Genomic DNA, 17,966 nt, shown 5'->3' with positions numbered 1-17,966 from the left:
AAAAAAACTATTTTTTGGACTTTTATTCATTTTTGAGAGACAGAGAGAGACAGAGAGCAAGCAGGGGAGGAGCAGAGAGAGAGGGAGACACAGAATCCAAAGCAGGATCCAGGCTCTGAGCTGCCAGCACAGAGTAAGATGCAGGGCTTGAACTCACCCGGAGATCATGACCTGAGCTGAAGTCAGATGCCTAACCTACTGAGCCACCCAGGCGTCCGTATCACAAAGACATTTCTAAAATGAGAATTAGGTATGATGTTCAACATCAAATTAGTCAACTATAGTACAAAATCCACAACTTTCAGAACTAAAATATAATGAATATATATAATCAATGGTGTTATTTTTGGAATAAATTTTCAAAGACAAAAAAAAAATTAGCCTGACATTTTAATATTAAAGCACAATAATAGTCTTCCGTTAATTATATAATATTCTTCTAATAATTTCTTTTGTTTAGGTTCTAAGTCAGGCATACAGATCTAGCTCAGATAACAAGAAAAGCATCTTTCTTCTTTTTTTTTTCTTATTAAGAAAAACATCTTTTATTTATTTATTTATTTTAAATATTTATTTACTTTGAGAGAGATCTAGAGAGAGTGCAGGAGAAGCAGAAAGAGAGAGAGAGAGATGGAGAATTCCAAGCAGGCTCTGCACTGTCAGCAGTGTGAGATCATGACCTGAGCCAAAACCAAGTGTCGACACATAACCCTCTGAGCCACACAGGCACCCCAAGAAAAACGTCTTTTAATAGATTTCAATAGCAAGTTGCATTTGTTAAAAGCTTATTATTATTAAGCACTATGCTATTTTCTTTAAATGCATTATCATATTTAATCCTTACAATAACCCTGTGTTATAGATATCATTAAGGTCATTGCAAAAATGAGGAAACTAAGAATTACTTAAGTCAAATAAATATCTGTCATAAGTTATACAACATATGTATATTTGGTTTGTCTCACTTCAGATTCCAAATATAAGTCAAAATAACAGAAAATTTCTTTGACATAAATTCAGGCACAATGAGTGAACTAAAAAATCTGCAAATTTAGGAACTACAGAAATAAAAATATACTGAATTAAAGAAAACTCAGTTCTCAACTTTCTGCTACTGGCTTTAACTCAGGTTTAACAGATCTCTCTCTTCAGGCGTGTAATTTCCATACTAAAATCTTTAAAACTCAACTGCCGATAATTTTTCTAATTCTGTTGGAAGAAACAAAGCTCAATTCCCTCTGTGAACATTTCTAAAAATCTAAATTATGGTCTGATATGAAAAAAAACCCATCAAATTAGTACAGATAATCTTGGAGAAAGCTACAACCATAGATTTGGCAATAGATGTGGAGAAAGGTAGAGCTTTTTCTTTTTTTATTCATTTCTGTTTATAACAAAGCCTTCAACGTGTATATTTCTGTTTTCTCCTATTTTACATTCACATTTTACTCATATGCTTAAAAAAAGCCAAAGAATGTGATAAACTAATGTAATGCGGATTTTAAAATGAATTACTTCATTTCCTTTCAGCAGCTTAGACTATTATGTTTGCTTCCAGCACATGTGCGACTCATATTCCACCCCTGGATTCTCTTCCTCATCCATCTTCATGGCGCCTTCAGTTCCGAGGTGCTAACATAGACATGTGCGTGCTGCCTAGTGCACAGCAGTAAACAGAGCCATCGTGTTGGAGAGCATCATCTTTGAATATTGCATTGGCACATGTTTCAGAAAAGAAGACACATTTTCCAGACATCGCACACTGTAATTAATATGTGACTTTCTTCCCAATCTTTTCCTCCAGACACCAAAGTTCTGAGTTTAATTTGCTCATAAAAAACCATTCATTTCCTTAATACTCATCTTAATATCCATCATTATTTATTTGGACCACAAAATCTTATTACTTTAGTTGAAATTTCCCCAAATATAAATTATATGAATATGAATAGAATTTAGGGGGGCACAATTACTTACAAATAGTTATTCATGGCATTGTAAAATATTTCAAATCATAGAAAGCAAGGGAATTTTCTTTTTTTTATTTTATTTTATTTTTTAATTTTAATTATTATTTTTTTAAGAAACAAATGGGGAGTTGCGGCAAGATGGCGGCTTAGGAGGACGCTGGGCTCACCGCACGTCCTGCTGATCACTTAGATTCCATCTACACCTGCCTAAATAACCCAGAAAACCGCCAGAGGATTAGCAGAACAGAGTCGCCGGAGCCAAACGCAGACGAGAGGCCCACGGAAGAGGGTAGGAAGGGCGGCGAGGCGGTGCGCGCTCCACGTGGCGGGAGGGAGCCGGGGCGGAGGGGCGGCTCGCCGGCCAAGCAGAGCCCCCGAGTCGGGCTTGCAAAAGCGGAGGGGCCGGGCGGACTGTGTTCCGACAGCAAGCGCGACTTAGCGTCTGGGAGGTCATAAATTAACAGCTCTGCTCGGAAAGCGGGAAGGCTGGAGGACAAAGGGAGGGAGAGCTGCTGAGCCCCCTGACAACAGAGCTCAGTTTGGTGGGGAACAAAGGCGCTCGCCAGCGCCATTTCCCCCGCCCATCCCCCAGCCGAAATCCCAAAGGGAACCGGTTCCTGCCAGGGAACTTGCTCGCTCCGCGCAAACACCCAACTCTGCGCTTCTGCGGAACCAAACCTCCGGCAGCGGATCTGACTCCCTCCCGCTGCCACAGGGCCCCTCCTGAAGTGGATCACCTAAGGAGAAGCGATCTAAGCCTGCCCCTCCTGCCCCCGAGCACCTTGCCTACCCACCCCAGCTAATACGCCAGATCCCCAGCATCACAAGCCTGGCAGGGTGCAAGTAGCCCAGACGAGCCACACCACCCCACAGTGAATCCCGCCCCTAGGAGAGGGGAAGAGAAGGCACACACCAGTCTGACTGTGGCCCCAGCGGTGGGCTGGGGGCAGACATCAGGTCTGACTGCGGCCCCGCCCACCAACTCCAGGTATACACCACAGCACAGGGGAAGTGCCCTGCAGGTCCTCACCACGCCAGGGACTATCCAAAATGACCAAGCGGAAGAACTCCCCTCAGAAGAATCTCCAGGAAATAACAACAGCTAATGAGCTGATCAAAAAGGATTTAAATAATATAACAGAAAGTGAATTTAGAATAATAGTCATAAAATTAATCGCTGGGCTTGAAAACAGTATACAGGACAGCAGAGAATCTCTTGCTACAGAGATCAAGGGACTAAGGAACAGTCACGAGGAGCTGAAAAACGCTTTAAACGAAATGCATAACAAAATGGAAACCACCACAGCTCGGCTTGAAGAGGCAGAGGAGAGAATAGGTGAACTAGAAGATAAAGTTATGGAAAAAGAGGAAGCTGAGAAAAAGAGAGATAAAAAAATCCAGGAGTATGAGGGGAAAATTAGAGAATTAAGTGATACACTAAAAAGAAATAATATACGCATAATTGGTATCCCAGAGGAGGAAGAGAGAGGGAAAGGTGCTGAAGGGGTACTTGAAGAAATCATAGCTGAGAACTTCCCTGAACTGGGGAAGGAAAAAGGCATTGAAATCCAAGAGGCACAGAGAACTCCCTTCAGACGTAACTTGAATCGATCTTCTGCACGACATATCATAGTGAAACTGGCAAAATACAAGGATAAAGAGAAAATTCTGAAAGCAGCAAGGGGTAAACGTGCCCTCACATATAAAGGGAGACCTATAAGACTCGTGACTGATCTCTCTTTTGAAACTTGGCAGGCCAGAAAGAATTGGCAAGAGATTTTCAGGGTGCTAGACAGAAAAAATATGCAGCCAAGAATCCTTTATCCAGCAAGTCTGTCATTTAGAATAGAAGGAGAGATAAAGGTCTTCCCAAACAAACAAAAACTGAAGGAATTTGTCACCACTAAACCAGCCCTACAAGAGATCCTAAGGGGGACCCTGTGAGACAAAGTCCCAGAGACATCACTATAAGCATAAAACATACAGACATCACAATGACTCTAAACCCGTATCTTTCTATAATAACACTGAATGTAAATGGATTAAATGCGCCAACCAAAAGACATAGGGTATCAGAATGGATAAAAAAACAAGACCCATCTATTTGCTGTCTACAAGAGACTCATTTTAGACCTGAGGACACCTTTAGATTGAGAGTGAGGGGATGGAGAACTATTTATCATGCGACTGGAAGCCAAAAGAAAGCTGGAGTAGCCATACTTATATCAGACAAACTAGACTTTAAATTAAAGGCTGTAACAAGAGATGAAGAAGGACATTATATAATAGTTACAGGGTATATCCATCAGGAAGAGCTAACAATTATCAATGTCTATGCACCGAATACCGGAGCCCCCAAATATATAAAACAATTACTCATAAACATAAGCAACCTTATTGATAAGAATGTGGTCATTGCAGGGGACTTTAATACACCACTTACAGAAATGGATAGATCAACTAGACACACGGTCAATAAAGAAACAAGGGCCCTGAATGAGACATTGGATCAGATGGACTTGACAGATATATTTAGAACTCTGCATCCCAAAGCAACAGAATATACTTTCTTCTCGAGTGCACATGGAACATTCTCCAAGATAGATCATATACTGGGTCACAAAACAGCCCTTCATAAGTTTACAAGAATTGAAATTATACCATGCTTACTTTCAGACCACAATGCCATGAAGCTTGAAATCAACCACAGGAAAAAGTCTGGAAAACCTCCAAAAGCATGGAGGTTAAAGAACACCCTACTAACGAATGAGTGGGTCAACCAGGCAATTAGAGAAGAAATTAAAAAATATATGGAAACAAACGAAAATGAAAATACAACAATCCAAACGCTTTGGGACGCAGCAAAGGCAGTCCTGAGAGGAAAATACATTGCAATCCAGGCCTATCTCAAGAAACAAGAAAAATCCCAAATACAAAATCTAACAGCACACCTAAAGGAACTAGAAGCAGAACAGCAAAGGCAGCCTAAGCCCAGCAGAAGAAGAGAAATAATAAAGATCAGAGCAGAAATAAACAATATAGAAACTAAAAAAACTGTAGAGCAGATCAACGAAACCAAGAGTTGGTTTTTTGAAAAAATAAACAAAATTGACAAACCTCTAGCCAGGCTTCTCAAAAAGAAAAGGGAGATGACCCAAATAGATAAAATCATGAATGAAAATGGAACTATTACAACCAATCCCTCAGAGATACAAACAATTATCAGGGAATACTATGAAAACTTATATGCCAACAAATTGGACAACCTGGAAGAAATGGACGAATTCCTGAACACCCACACGCTTCCAAAACTCAATCAGGAGGAAATAGAAAGCTTGAACAGACCCATAACCAGCGAAGAAATTGAATCGGTTATCAAAAATCTCCCAACAAATAAGAGTCCAGGACCAGATGGCTTCCCAGGGGAGTTCTACCAGACGTTTCAAGCAGAGATAATACCTATCCTTCTCAAGCTATTCCAAGAAATAGAAAGGGAAGGAAAACTTCCAGACTCATTCTATGAAGCCAGTATTACTTTGATTCCTAAACCAGACAGAGACCCAGTAAAAAAAGAGAACTACAGGCCAATATCCCTGATGAATATGGATGCAAAAATTCTCAATAAGATACTAGCAAATCGAATTCAACGGCATATAAAAAGAATTATTCACCATGATCAAGTGGGATTCATTCCTGGGATGCAGGGCTGGTTCAACATTCGCAAATCAATCAACGTGATACATCACATTAACAAAAAAAGAGAGAAGAACCATATGATCCTGTCAATCGATGCAGAAAAGGCCTTCGACAAAATCCAGCACCCTTTCTTAATAAAAACCCTTGAGAAAGTCGGGATAGAAGGAACATACTTAAAGATCATAAAAGCCATTTATGAAAAGCCCACAGCTAACATCATCCTCAACGGGGAAAAACTGAAAGCTTTTTCCCTGAGATCAGGAACACGACAAGGATGCCCACTCTCACCGCTGCTGTTTAACATAGTGCTGGAAGTTCTAGCATCAGCAATCAGACAACAAAAGGAAATCAAAGGCATCAAAATTGGCAAAGATGAAGTCAAGCTTTCGCTTTTTGCAGATGACATGATATTATACATGGAAAATCCGATAGACTCCACCAAAAGTCTGCTAGAACTGATACAGGAATTCAGCAAAGTTGCAGGCTACAAAATCAATGTACAGAAATCAGTTGCATTCTTATACACTAACAATGAAGCAACAGAAAGACAAATAAAGAAACTGATCCCATTCACAATTGCACCAAGAAGCATAAAATACCTAGGAATAAATCTAACCAAAGATGTAAAGGATCTGTATGCTGAAAACTATAGAAAGCTTCTGAAGGAAATTGAAGAAGATTTAAAGAAATGGAAAGACATTCCCTGCTCATGGATTGGAAAAATAAATATTGTCAAAATGTCAATACTACCCAAAGCTATCTACACATTCAATGCAATCCCAATCAAAATTGCACCAGCATTCTTCTCGAAACTAGAACAAGCAATCCTAAAATTCATATGGAACCACAAAAGGCCCCGAATAGCCAAAGGAATTTTGAAGAAGAAGACCAAAGCAGGAGGCATCACAATCCCAGACTTTAGCCTCTACTACAAAGCTGTCATCATCAAGACAGCATGGTATTGGCACCAAAACAGACACATAGACCAATGGAATAGAATAGAAACCCCAGAACTAGACCCACAAACGTATGGCCAACTCATCTTTGACAAAGCAGGAAAGAACATCCAATGGAAAAAAGACAGCCTCTTTAACAAATGGTGCTGGGAGAACTGGACAGCAACATGCAGAAGGTTGAAACTAGACCACTTTCTCACACCATTCACAAAAATAAACTCAAAATGGATAAAGGACCTAAATGTGAGACAGGAAACCATCAAAACCCTAGAGGAGAAAGCAGGAAAAGACCTCTCTGACCTCAGCCGTAGCAATCTCTTACTCGACACATCCCCAAAGGCAAGGGAATTAAAAGCAAAAGTGAATTACTGGGACCTTATGAAGATAAAAAGCTTCTGCACAGCAAAGGAAACAACCAACAAAACTAAAAGGCAACCAACGGAATGGGAAAAGATATTTGCAAATGACATATCGGACAAAGGGCTAGTATCCAAAATCTATAAAGAGCTCACCAAACTCCACACCCGAAAAACAAATAACCCAGTGAAGAAATGGGCAGAAAACATGAATAGACACTTCTCTAAAGAAGACATCCGGATGGCCAACAGACACATGAAAAGATGTTCAGCGTCGCTCCTTATCAGGGAAATACAAATCAAAACCACACTCAGGTATCACCTCACGCCAGTCAGAGTGGCCAAAATGAACAAATCAGGAGACTATAGATGCTGGAGAGGATGTGGAGAAACGGGAACCCTCTTGCACTGTTGGTGGGAATGCAAATTGGTGCAGCCGCTCTGGAAAGCAGTGTGGAGGTTCCTCAGAAAATTAAAAATAGACCTACCCTATGACCCAGCAATAGCACTGCTAGGAATTTATCCAAGGGATACAGGAGCACTGATGCATAGGGCCACTTGTACCCCAATGTTCATAGCAGCACTCTCAACAATAGCCAAATTATGGAAAGAGCCTAAATGTCCATCAACTGATGAATGGATAAAGAAATTGTGGTTTATATACACAATGGAATATTACATGGCAATGAGAAAAATGAAATATGGCCTTTTGTAGCAACGTGGATGGAACTGGAGAGTGTGATGCTAAGTGAAATAAGCCATACAGAGAAAGACAGATACCATATGGTCTCACTCTTATGTGGATCCTGAGAAACTTAACAGGAACCCATGGGGGAGGGGAAGGAAAAAAAAAAAAAAAAAAGAGGTTAGAAAGGGAGAGAGCCAAAGCATAAGAGACTGTTAAAAACTGAGAACAAACTGAGGGTTGATGGGGGGTGGGAGGGAGGAGAGGGTGGGTGATGGGTATTGAGGAGGGCACCTTTTGGGATGAGCACTGGGTGTTGTATGGAAACCAATTTGTCAATAAATTTCAGAAAAAAAAAAAAAAGAAACAAATGGACACATTTTATTGTATTATTATATTCAATAATAGTTATTTTTTTCCTATGTGCCCAGTGCTGCTGATGTTTTTACTGTTGTATTCACTGTACATTTTTTGACTCCAAAAAATTTAAAAACTATTTTAATGTTTAATATTTCCAATATACAAAGAATTCTCAATAAAACAAATAATTGAAGGAAATGAGAAGCAAAAGATATAAACAGACAATTCACAGAAGAGGAAATTCAAACATCAACAGGCATATAAAATGATCTTCGATGTCTCTACTATTAAGGACAACACAAAATAAAACCATAATTGAGATGTTATTTTTAACGCATCAGATTGGCAAAATTTAAAAGAGTGAAAACATTCCCTGCTGACAGTGTTTCAGAAAAACAAGAGGGCAACTTACTAAAATTGTTTTGGAAAGAAATCTGTCAATAACTGTTGCTATAAAAAGACATACACCCTTTGACTCGAAAGTCCCATTATTCTTCTAATCTCACCTCCAGAAATAAATAAAAGAATACCTTCACATAAAAAATAAGCTGCTTTTTGTAGCATGGTAGCACCAGAATGTTTATCAGCTGGAGAATGCTGAATGAATTATGTTATACCTGTGCCCTGAAGCTGTAAAATGTGTATCTATATCCACTGACCTGAGGAGATATTAAAGTGTACTATAACTAAAAAAAAAAAAACAAAACAAAGTTTGAGTGTAGCAGGTAAAAAATGGTTCCATTTTAAACAAAACAAAATTTAAAAATTTACATGTGTTACATATCCAAATAAAAAAATCCTGGGAAAGCCCATTTGAGCAACAAGGGGCTGAACAAATGGAATTATATGTGTATACACACACACACACACACACACACACACACACACACACACACACGGGGGCTGTTAAACTTGGTTTACATAGGGGATAAGATCAGAGATGGGTTGAGAAGTATGAGATCATTTTTTTACTGATAAAAGTCTGCATCATTTTTCTCATTAAAATAAGTTTGCATTATCTGTTGTAATTTTAAAATCTAAAATAGGGGCGCCTGGGTGGTGCAGTCGGTTAAGCGTCCGACTTCAGCCAGGTCACGATCTCGCGGTCCGTGAGTTCGAGCCCCGCGTCAGGCTCTGGGCTGATGGCTCAGAGCCTGGAGCCTGTTTCCGATTCTGTGTCTCCCTCTCTCTCTGCCCCTCCCCCGTTCATGCTCTGTCTCTCTCTGTCCCAAAAATAAATAAACGTTGAAAAAAAAATTTAAAAAAAATTAAATAAAATAAAAATGCTCTGTCTCTCTCTGTCCCAAAAATAAATAAACGTTGAAAAAAAATTAAAAAAAATCTAAAATAGAAAGACTCTTAAAAAATGATGCTGTAGTGATGATCTAAGGCCAATTTCAATGTTAAAGAAATCCCAACAAGATCTGAAGCCAGTGTGGGGAGTAAAATTTTGTGTCTACGGAGTGGGTCACACACATAGCTCCAGGGGACTTGCAGTTCTGCTCTGTGGATGGCCACTGGCAAGCATTCAGATTTGAAAATGCTGCATCAGCTCACATCCAGCTGAATTCAGTAAGAGGCCTCCTCCCTGAAGAAGAGAGTTTTGGTATGCTTAGAGGGGAACTGAAGCACTGGAAAGAGAAAATTGAGCAAAGTTGTGGAGAGGTGAGTCAGGAGATGATGCCATCAAACCCTTCCTGAGAGGAAAGCCTAAAAAGGGGAGGGACAGAACTTATTCATGAATGCAAGTCAAGAAGTTTAGGACTCTTCAATCTTTATCCTTCACCAAGAACAGCTGGTGATGACACCGTTTTACTGGACACCATTCTGAAGGCCTTATCCATTTAACTCATTTAATTCTCCAACAAACAGAGGAAGTTGGTCCTATTGTTATTGGCAATGTAGCTGAAAGACAGAGAAGTTAATAGTCTATGGTCTTACAGCAAGTAAGTGACAGAGTGGAATTTGAACCCAGATAGATAGTCTAGCTACTTAAGATCTCTCTACAAATTCTACTTCCTAGAATATGTCAAATTACTTGATACCTTCAAGTCTGAAAGGTTTTCCCTTTGTATGTAATATTCTTTTCTGCTCATCCAATATTAGCATTTCCTTTCCCAGTCTCTTCACTGCCTAAGACCCAACAGCTGCCATTTTTCATAATACTTACAGCAATGCTATAAGAACATGTTATGATACTAAATGACATGAAACTGCCAATATTCGAACAATTTGGACCTACAAAAGTGGCAATCTCATATGTTTCAATGTAATATGTGCCTGTGTTTGTGAATATTATAGATATATATTTCCCCATGAAGAGGAAACTCCCTCGGTGTCCCAACACTTTTTAAAAATTTGTTTCTCCAAAGTCTATCAGAGTGTCTTCTCCATAGTCTATATTCAGCAAACAGAATATTGACATAAATGCTGATAAAGAGAAATTCTGAAGTAGAAAGGGAGATGCAGAAATAGAAAGGAGATGATAAAGCAAAAGACTCTGAGGGCATGAGAATTGAGGGTGCAGAAATCAGTGTATCATTTGGCCAAATTCTTAAGAAAAGGCATCAACATTGTTCATAAAATATATCTTTCTATTGTACCTTTAGGGTCAAAGACCCTCTCAAGTCTATTGATTAATTGATGTATTTCCTGTTTCAATGTTGAAGGACACAAAAGGAAAAGAAGCAGAAATTCTAAATGAGTGGGAAATATAAAATCTAATTGAGTTAATTCTTTAAAAATGGGAAATGACGTGAATCAGTCTTATGAATGCTTGGAAAGTGCACTTAAGATCAAAGAGACAATAGTGAAAGGAAAGCTTTCAGTGGAAAATTTTCAGGATGAAGACAGCACTCAATGCAGTGTTCTCTCTTCCACTGAATACATGGATGGTAGAGTAATAGTCTTTACAAATATTGAATGTGGCTAAACTAAATAGAAGTTTTTAAGATAAAGGTGAATGTAAACCAGCACCAGTATCTATAATCCATTTCTTTTATGAGGGAAGAAATGAATTTTTAAGACACACTAGTAAGGGCAAAACTGGAAAGGGTTAGAATGAGGATGACTGATATGGGCATAGGTGACATTTTAGTTCTCAGAATTGTGATTTGTAAATTCTCTAGTTCATGAACAAATCCATACAGTATGTCACAGCCTTTGAGTGGATAACGGGGCCTCTTAGATACCTGAGATGAATACTACCTCCTATCTTCTGCTTTCTTCTTTAAATTCAAATATCATTACTACTTCTCTCTTTACTACCTCAAAGCTTCTATGAAGTTCACCCTTTCTTTCTTCTTAATTCAAAGCCACTGTTTGTTTCAGTGCTCTGGACTTACTACATTTCTTCCTTCATCTTTAAAAAGTCATAGCACTCTTTCTCCATTGATTTCCAAGCCTGATCCATGACCTCTGACTCCCCTAATCTTAAAAACTTGCTGGGCCCTGGGTGGCGCAGTCAGTTAAAGGTGTTTGGCTCAGGTGATGATCTCACCGCCATTGGTGAGTTCAGGCCCCACGTCGGGCTCTGTGCTGACAGCTTGGAGCCTGGAATCTGCTTCGGATTCTGTGTCTCCCTCTCTCTGCCCCTCCCCTGTTTATGCTCTCTCTCTCTCTCTTTCAAAAATAAATAAATGTATTTTTTTTAAAAAAGTCATAAAATTGTTATCTTTTTAAACACTGTACCATTAGTGGTAAAAATTCTCAAAAGTCTTGTCTTATCTCACTGGCTTAATTTTCTCACCAGTAACTCCATCCTTACCTACTGTAATTGACTTCCACCTTCCTCTCATTATTCAGTGCATCTGTTCTCTTGAAGATTTCAGAAAAAAAGAAAGAATAGTTAATGGGGTAAGGTCTCAGACATCATGAGAAGTTATGTGAGCACAGAAACAAGGTTACAAGAAAGTCTTGAAAAGGCGAAGCAATGTCAAAAATGGGAAAATGCCTAGAGAGCAGAATGCGGAGAAAGGCTTGGTAAAGCCATGTCCAGGAAAGAGTATTGCTAGTCAACCTAAAATGACACTATATTGGGAAACAGTACTGGAGAAGGATCTGACTTTTGTGAGACCCAGCAAACAAAAACCTGGAGAGTCTGTCTTGACTGGGAATTCATGAACTACTTTCATGAACTACAAAGAGAAGTCATTATCACAATAACTAAAAGTGTCTGCATATAGGTCATGTGTTTACTGTATAATTTCAGATATTTTGGTTGTGGTGAGCGTAGATGAAAGTAGAAAAGAGAGAGAAGGATAAGAGCAACATGCAACCTGGAAGAGAGATAATAGTCTGAAGTTTCCATGTGTTTAAGAAGCCTCTGATATTTGTTATCCTGAGGCTAGGAATCTAAGTCCAGAAAACTCTTTGCTAGCTTCCACCATGTACCTAAAAACTGGGATGACTTCTTCCTTTCTCAAAGACTCTCAAAGACTTATTAAGTTTCCTTAACTTCCTTACCACCTATATCAGACCAGTTTTCCTGGGAGGACTTTGTAGGCATTGGCCCACAGGTGGATCAGTATTTGTTACCTGAAATGGCTTATCACAACTGATTTAATAACTACCATTCTCAAGTAAGAAGCCCCAGGGTAAAATTTTGGTTGCATAAAGTAACCAATTATATAACTTGGTAAGAAGGAGGACAGCTTCTTATGATATAATCACCACAAGATAACCTCGCCATGAAAAATACAGAAATTTAGTAAGAGTTGTTCAATTCTGGGGGTGGGGTGGGGGTGTGGGGAAGGGCCACAGGAATCAGATATTATTTTTAAATGTTTCACTTTCATTTACAAAAGTAAGATATATAAAATTGTTGTTTAGATAGTGTAAGGAATAGCCTCCTTATAGATCCAGAAAAATAGAGTGTAAAAACAAAATAAAAAATATTCCCAACAGATAACCACAATAAATTCTCCATCAGTTCATTCAGTTGTTAATCATTTCCTGCTGGAGCTTGGGTTAGTAGTCACATTGGGCCACTTCTCAACTAAAACTGAGGAGTTTCCTCAGATATCCTGATGCAGTCCACTGATACAGTCTGAAAGTTGTCTAAATGATGTCTGTTCAGAAGCCTGTCCTCAGAATCTATTCTCTGAAATGTCAATATTAGTATTAGTCCAAGTTTTTAAGTTTCCTAAAGATCTTGGAAATTATCTTCAAGCTGACATACCACAAAACATGATTAGTCTTGAAACAAGGCTTACCACAATCATGATTGAATCATGATTCAATTAAGATAATAAAATTTAGTTTTTGATAATGGCAAACATTATGTAAGAGTAAAGGTAGCCTATTTGATCAGTAAACCTATTTAAGTTTAGAAAAAAACAAACTCAAATAGAACAAAATAGAACCTTTTTTACATTTAACATTGATGAATCAGAAGATGCAAGCCTTTTTTTAATTAAAATTATTAAACTGGTCCTGTTGGCTACAGAATTATCTTAATTATAGAAGCCTGAAATCTTAAAACATTTTTGAGTTAGTATTTGTAAGAAAGTAAATTTTAACATTTATTCCAACCTTGGGCTAGAAAAAGATGACCTTTGTGGGCTAAATTTATCCCTCACACAAACAGTTTATTATGTCTACATAGTACAAATGGGCTACCATTAACTAAAGACCAGGGGTCTTGAAATTTTTTCTTTACTTATTCCCAGAAAATTTAAGGTGACATCAAAAATTTTTTGTTATTAATTTAAAGATGTAATGTCTGTCATATTATTAACATTGCCTTTTAAAATTGTTATATCACATTTTTAATATATCTGATGGAATTAGAATGACATATCAAATCTGAAAGGGATAAATGAATTCTAACTACATGCAGTGAGTTCTCTAGAGTTCAGGGCACCGTGCCCTAGATTGTCCTAGATTGCAATAGTGGGAATATTTTGCCCTGGACCTGCATTTAATAAGTTCTGCTATTAAGAGAGCAGTTTTTTTTTAAATCTAATTTGTGGAAATCGGCATCAAAAATAAAACAAGGTATTGGACCAAAAGTAAAATGGAAGGTACAACAGGTATATTAATTATTATATTGTCTTTTAAATGCACTATTTATACAGTAGACTCTACACAATAAACTAAAATTAGGTTCCTCTAAATCTAGTAAGTTCATGGTAGCAGTATATACCATCAGAGATAGTCAAGACAATCAAAGATACAAAAAGAGAAACAGCTTATCAGTGACAACAAGCAGGAGTTTCACACCAATGAAATAATACATATGGCTGTGCATTATCCAGGAATCTGGTCACATGTAAAGGAAAACGTGTTTCTTATGCATCTAAGCAAATAGCACAAAAAATTAAACAATCTATTGGTCTATCAGAAATAAACATGGAACTTAACTTCCTCTACCTTGAGATCATACAAAGTATAATTTCATACAATAGACACAAATGAATGATAATCTTTACTTTCTTTTTTATCAGGAGGCTGAAAATGCCTTTCATCAATCTTAAGTATTCCATTTCCAAAATCCATAGTTGAATAAGGCAGAGAGATATGTCAGGGCTTGTGAACTGGATGAAATAAAATGCTGCCATCTTCAGTATTTCTTACTATTGTTCTTTGCTTTGCTCTCCCGAAACTTTAAGCAACAATGCTTTGACAGTAATTGAAAGATAGGAGGAAAGACTTTGTTAAACCAAAATGTCATCATTGCCACCACGCCAAACCACAATATATCTTGAATTCAGAACATACTCATATGGGTTAAAGTAACTTTCTAATTGGCTTTAACTTTACCAAAATTAGCAGCAAGGCAAGGAAAGATGTAATGATTTATTGCTGGTTCATGGTGACTGCATTAAAGAAGGCTTTGCCAGAATCGATATTTTGAAATGTTCCTTTGTTTGACATTCTGGAAGATTTCACAACTGGTGATGAATGATAACAATAGGATAGATGAAAGGTATGACTTTCTTTGAAAAGTGGTAACAGGGGGAATTATGAAAGAAGATATTGGGGGAAAAAATCACAGGGGTGTCCTCAGGCAGATCAATGCTAGGAACAAAAACATGGATTTAAGGATTTGGAAATCGGTTCACTTAAAATATTCCATGCTTACATGAAACTTGGAAAGTCTTCAAGCCCCACCCTCTGCAAGGTCCATCTACCTTAGTTTGAAGACTGTGAACATAACTTGCTAAAATTATTATGCTGAGATCTCTTTAGTTTAACTTCCTAAAGGACTTTAATAATGTAATATTTTTTAAATGAAATATTAAAAGAGAATATAATCCAGATGTAATTGCATCAACAGACAATTAAATTTTTGTGGAAATTGACCATCTATTTCTAAAATTTATATGGAAATCCAAAGGACCAAGAATAGCCAAGGGAATATTGAAAATAGAAAGTGAAGGAAATGGAGGACTTAAACTACTAAATATTAAGACTTATGAAAAAGCAATGATAATTAAGGCAACAAAGCATGGGCATAAGGATAAACAAATAGACCAATGGGACAGAAACAAACCCATGCATGTATAGTCACCTGATATATGAAAAAGATAACACTCCAGTGCAGTGAGGGAAGGATGTTTTGAGGTTTTATTTTTTTCATGGTGCTGTATGACTGTGTCAAAAATTGTATCTCGACCCCCACCTTCATACCACATACAATAATCATTTCAAGATGAATTATAGATCTGTATGTGAAAGATAAAAATATGAAGTCTGCAAAAGAAAACATGGAGAATATCTTCAGTAGTCTTGGGTAGGGCAAAGATTTTTTAAACATAACACAAAAAGTACTAACTAGAGAGGGAAAACCAATGATAAATAGGACTACATTCTGTTCATCAAAAAAAAAGTCTTGATGGCGTGAAATTGCAGTCCAAAGAATGAGAGAAGATATTTGAATACATCTACCCAATAAATGTGGTATACAAAATATTTAAAGTACCCACAAAAGTCAGCAATATAAAAGCAAACAACCTACAGGCAAAGAATTTGAACAAGCCCTTTCAGGTGACCAATAAACATATGAAGATGCTCAACCTCATTAGTCAGTCGGGAGGTACAAATTAAAACCAGGATGCAATACCACTTAAACAATAAAATCCAATTAGACTAAAATAAAAAATATGAACAAAACCAAACCTTGATGAAAACAGTGCACAACTTGAACTTTCATATTCTGATGTGAGAGTTTAAATTAGTATAATTACTATGGAGAGGGTTGAAAGATTTAGCAAATAAAAAGATAGAATACTGTTTATGGAAAAATATTTGTCAGTATATGTTAAAGGTGAACCTGTACACAGCCAAATGACAAAGGAATTACCCCTGATTTACATAACCAATAAAAATAACTTCACATGAATCCTTTTCTAGGACCATCTCAAGATGAATGGAGCTTTGGCACTTCTGGTATGATGTCACATTTACATTTTTATTGCAGCACATGTGAACAAAATGCGATAGACCACCATGGAGCAGAAATCGTGAGCCTTTGTCTGCTGTCACCAGTGAAAGAATATTTTTTCTCAGTCCTGATCCAGACTTCTGTGGACTGCAGGGTGCTTCTTCTCCCCATGGTCCAATTATGGTTAGAGTTGATGAAACTGCCCAGTGAGGGAACACATGTTTGGGCATTTTTCAACAAAGTTTTGGACTTATCTGCTGTGCTTTTGTGGAGAATACTTAGAAAATTAAATTTATTAACCTCAGAATTATTGGAGAAGTTTCCCTTGCTCTGAAAACTGGCTATTATTTTTGAAACTAGTGATCTAGAGGCCTTTTATAATGTAATTATTTTATGTGGTACTAACGAAGTATGACTTAATGTAAAGCAGGCATTGCATAGTGGAAACGGAGATTATGCTTTGTGTGGTGTAAACGAGGCATTATTGAACAAAAGAGAACTGAGTTTACCTAACCCTCTAAAGCATTAAGGGCTGTATGTCTAAAAAAAACCCTATACAGAAACTCTACATCAGTAATTCTAAGGATTGACATATTCTAGTTGAAATATCTTTCTTGATGATAGGCTAACATATAATGTGAATATTTGCTTCTTTCTCCCTGAGTTGTAGCAAATGTTCTCTGAGTGCTTGATGCAGTTCATCAATAAATCCCACTTTAGAAGGTATAATTAATGGTGTGCCTTAGACACCAGGTAATATTTTCATTTTACTTCATGAATATTCTAATATCTGTACTTTTCATGTGGGAAAGGATTAATAATGTTCAAGGTCTTTTCAAGTTTCTTATTTAATCTAAACCTGGATAATTTCATAAATGCATCTCATGACAGTATTGCTAAAAAAAAAAAGTACACACTTTAGAGATGTTTAATGTAAACTCAAAGTTCTCATTTTAGGAAACTTGAATAACATTCTCATGCAAAAAAAAAAAAAAGGTCCAATAATTTAGCAAGTGGAGAAACCTTTACTTTGCCTTTTTAAAATTTGAGGAACATTTGTGGTGCCTGGGTGGCTCAGTTGGTTGAGCGGCCGACTTGGACTCAGGTCACAATCTCACAGTTTGTGAGTTTGAGCCCCTCACTGGGCTCTGTACACAGCTCGAAGTCTGGTGCCTGTTTGGGATTCTGTGTCTCCCTCTCTCTCTGCTCATCCCTTACTAGTACTCTGTCTCTCTTTCTCTCAAAAATAAATAAAAACATTTAAAATTTGTTTTTAAATTAAAAAAATAAATTTGAGGAACAGTTTTCAAAGTTATCTACTACAGTCCAAGCAAAATATCTTATCATCTACATCTTCTGAGCGATTTTGGGCAATGATAAATGTTGTCCTCAAAACAGACCTTATTCTTACCAAAGGCAACAGTTTTATGGAGCATTTATTTTAATACTGTATAAAGGAAACATTGAAATGTTTTAAAAGGTTTGCTCATTTCCTGATTTTTAAATGGATTACTGCTTTTGATTGATCTTGGAAGAAGAGAGAAAGAAAGAAAAAAG

At 37.4% G+C, this 17,966-nt stretch overlaps 1 pseudogene; it reads left to right on the top strand.

Annotated features, from left to right (window-relative positions):
• Positions 1-1,544: 1,544 nt before the first annotated feature.
• On the top strand, positions 1,545-16,938 carry LOC125164774 (uncharacterized protein C3orf38 homolog; annotated as a pseudogene).
• Positions 16,939-17,966: the final 1,028 nt, after the last annotated feature.

Source organism: Prionailurus viverrinus, chromosome B1 (assembly GCF_022837055.1).
Source record: "Prionailurus viverrinus isolate Anna chromosome B1, UM_Priviv_1.0, whole genome shotgun sequence".
Lineage (NCBI taxonomy): Eukaryota > Metazoa > Chordata > Mammalia > Carnivora > Felidae > Prionailurus > Prionailurus viverrinus.
The sequence above is the reverse complement of the archived record's forward strand: the minus strand, read 5'-3'. Positions and strand labels throughout refer to the sequence as shown.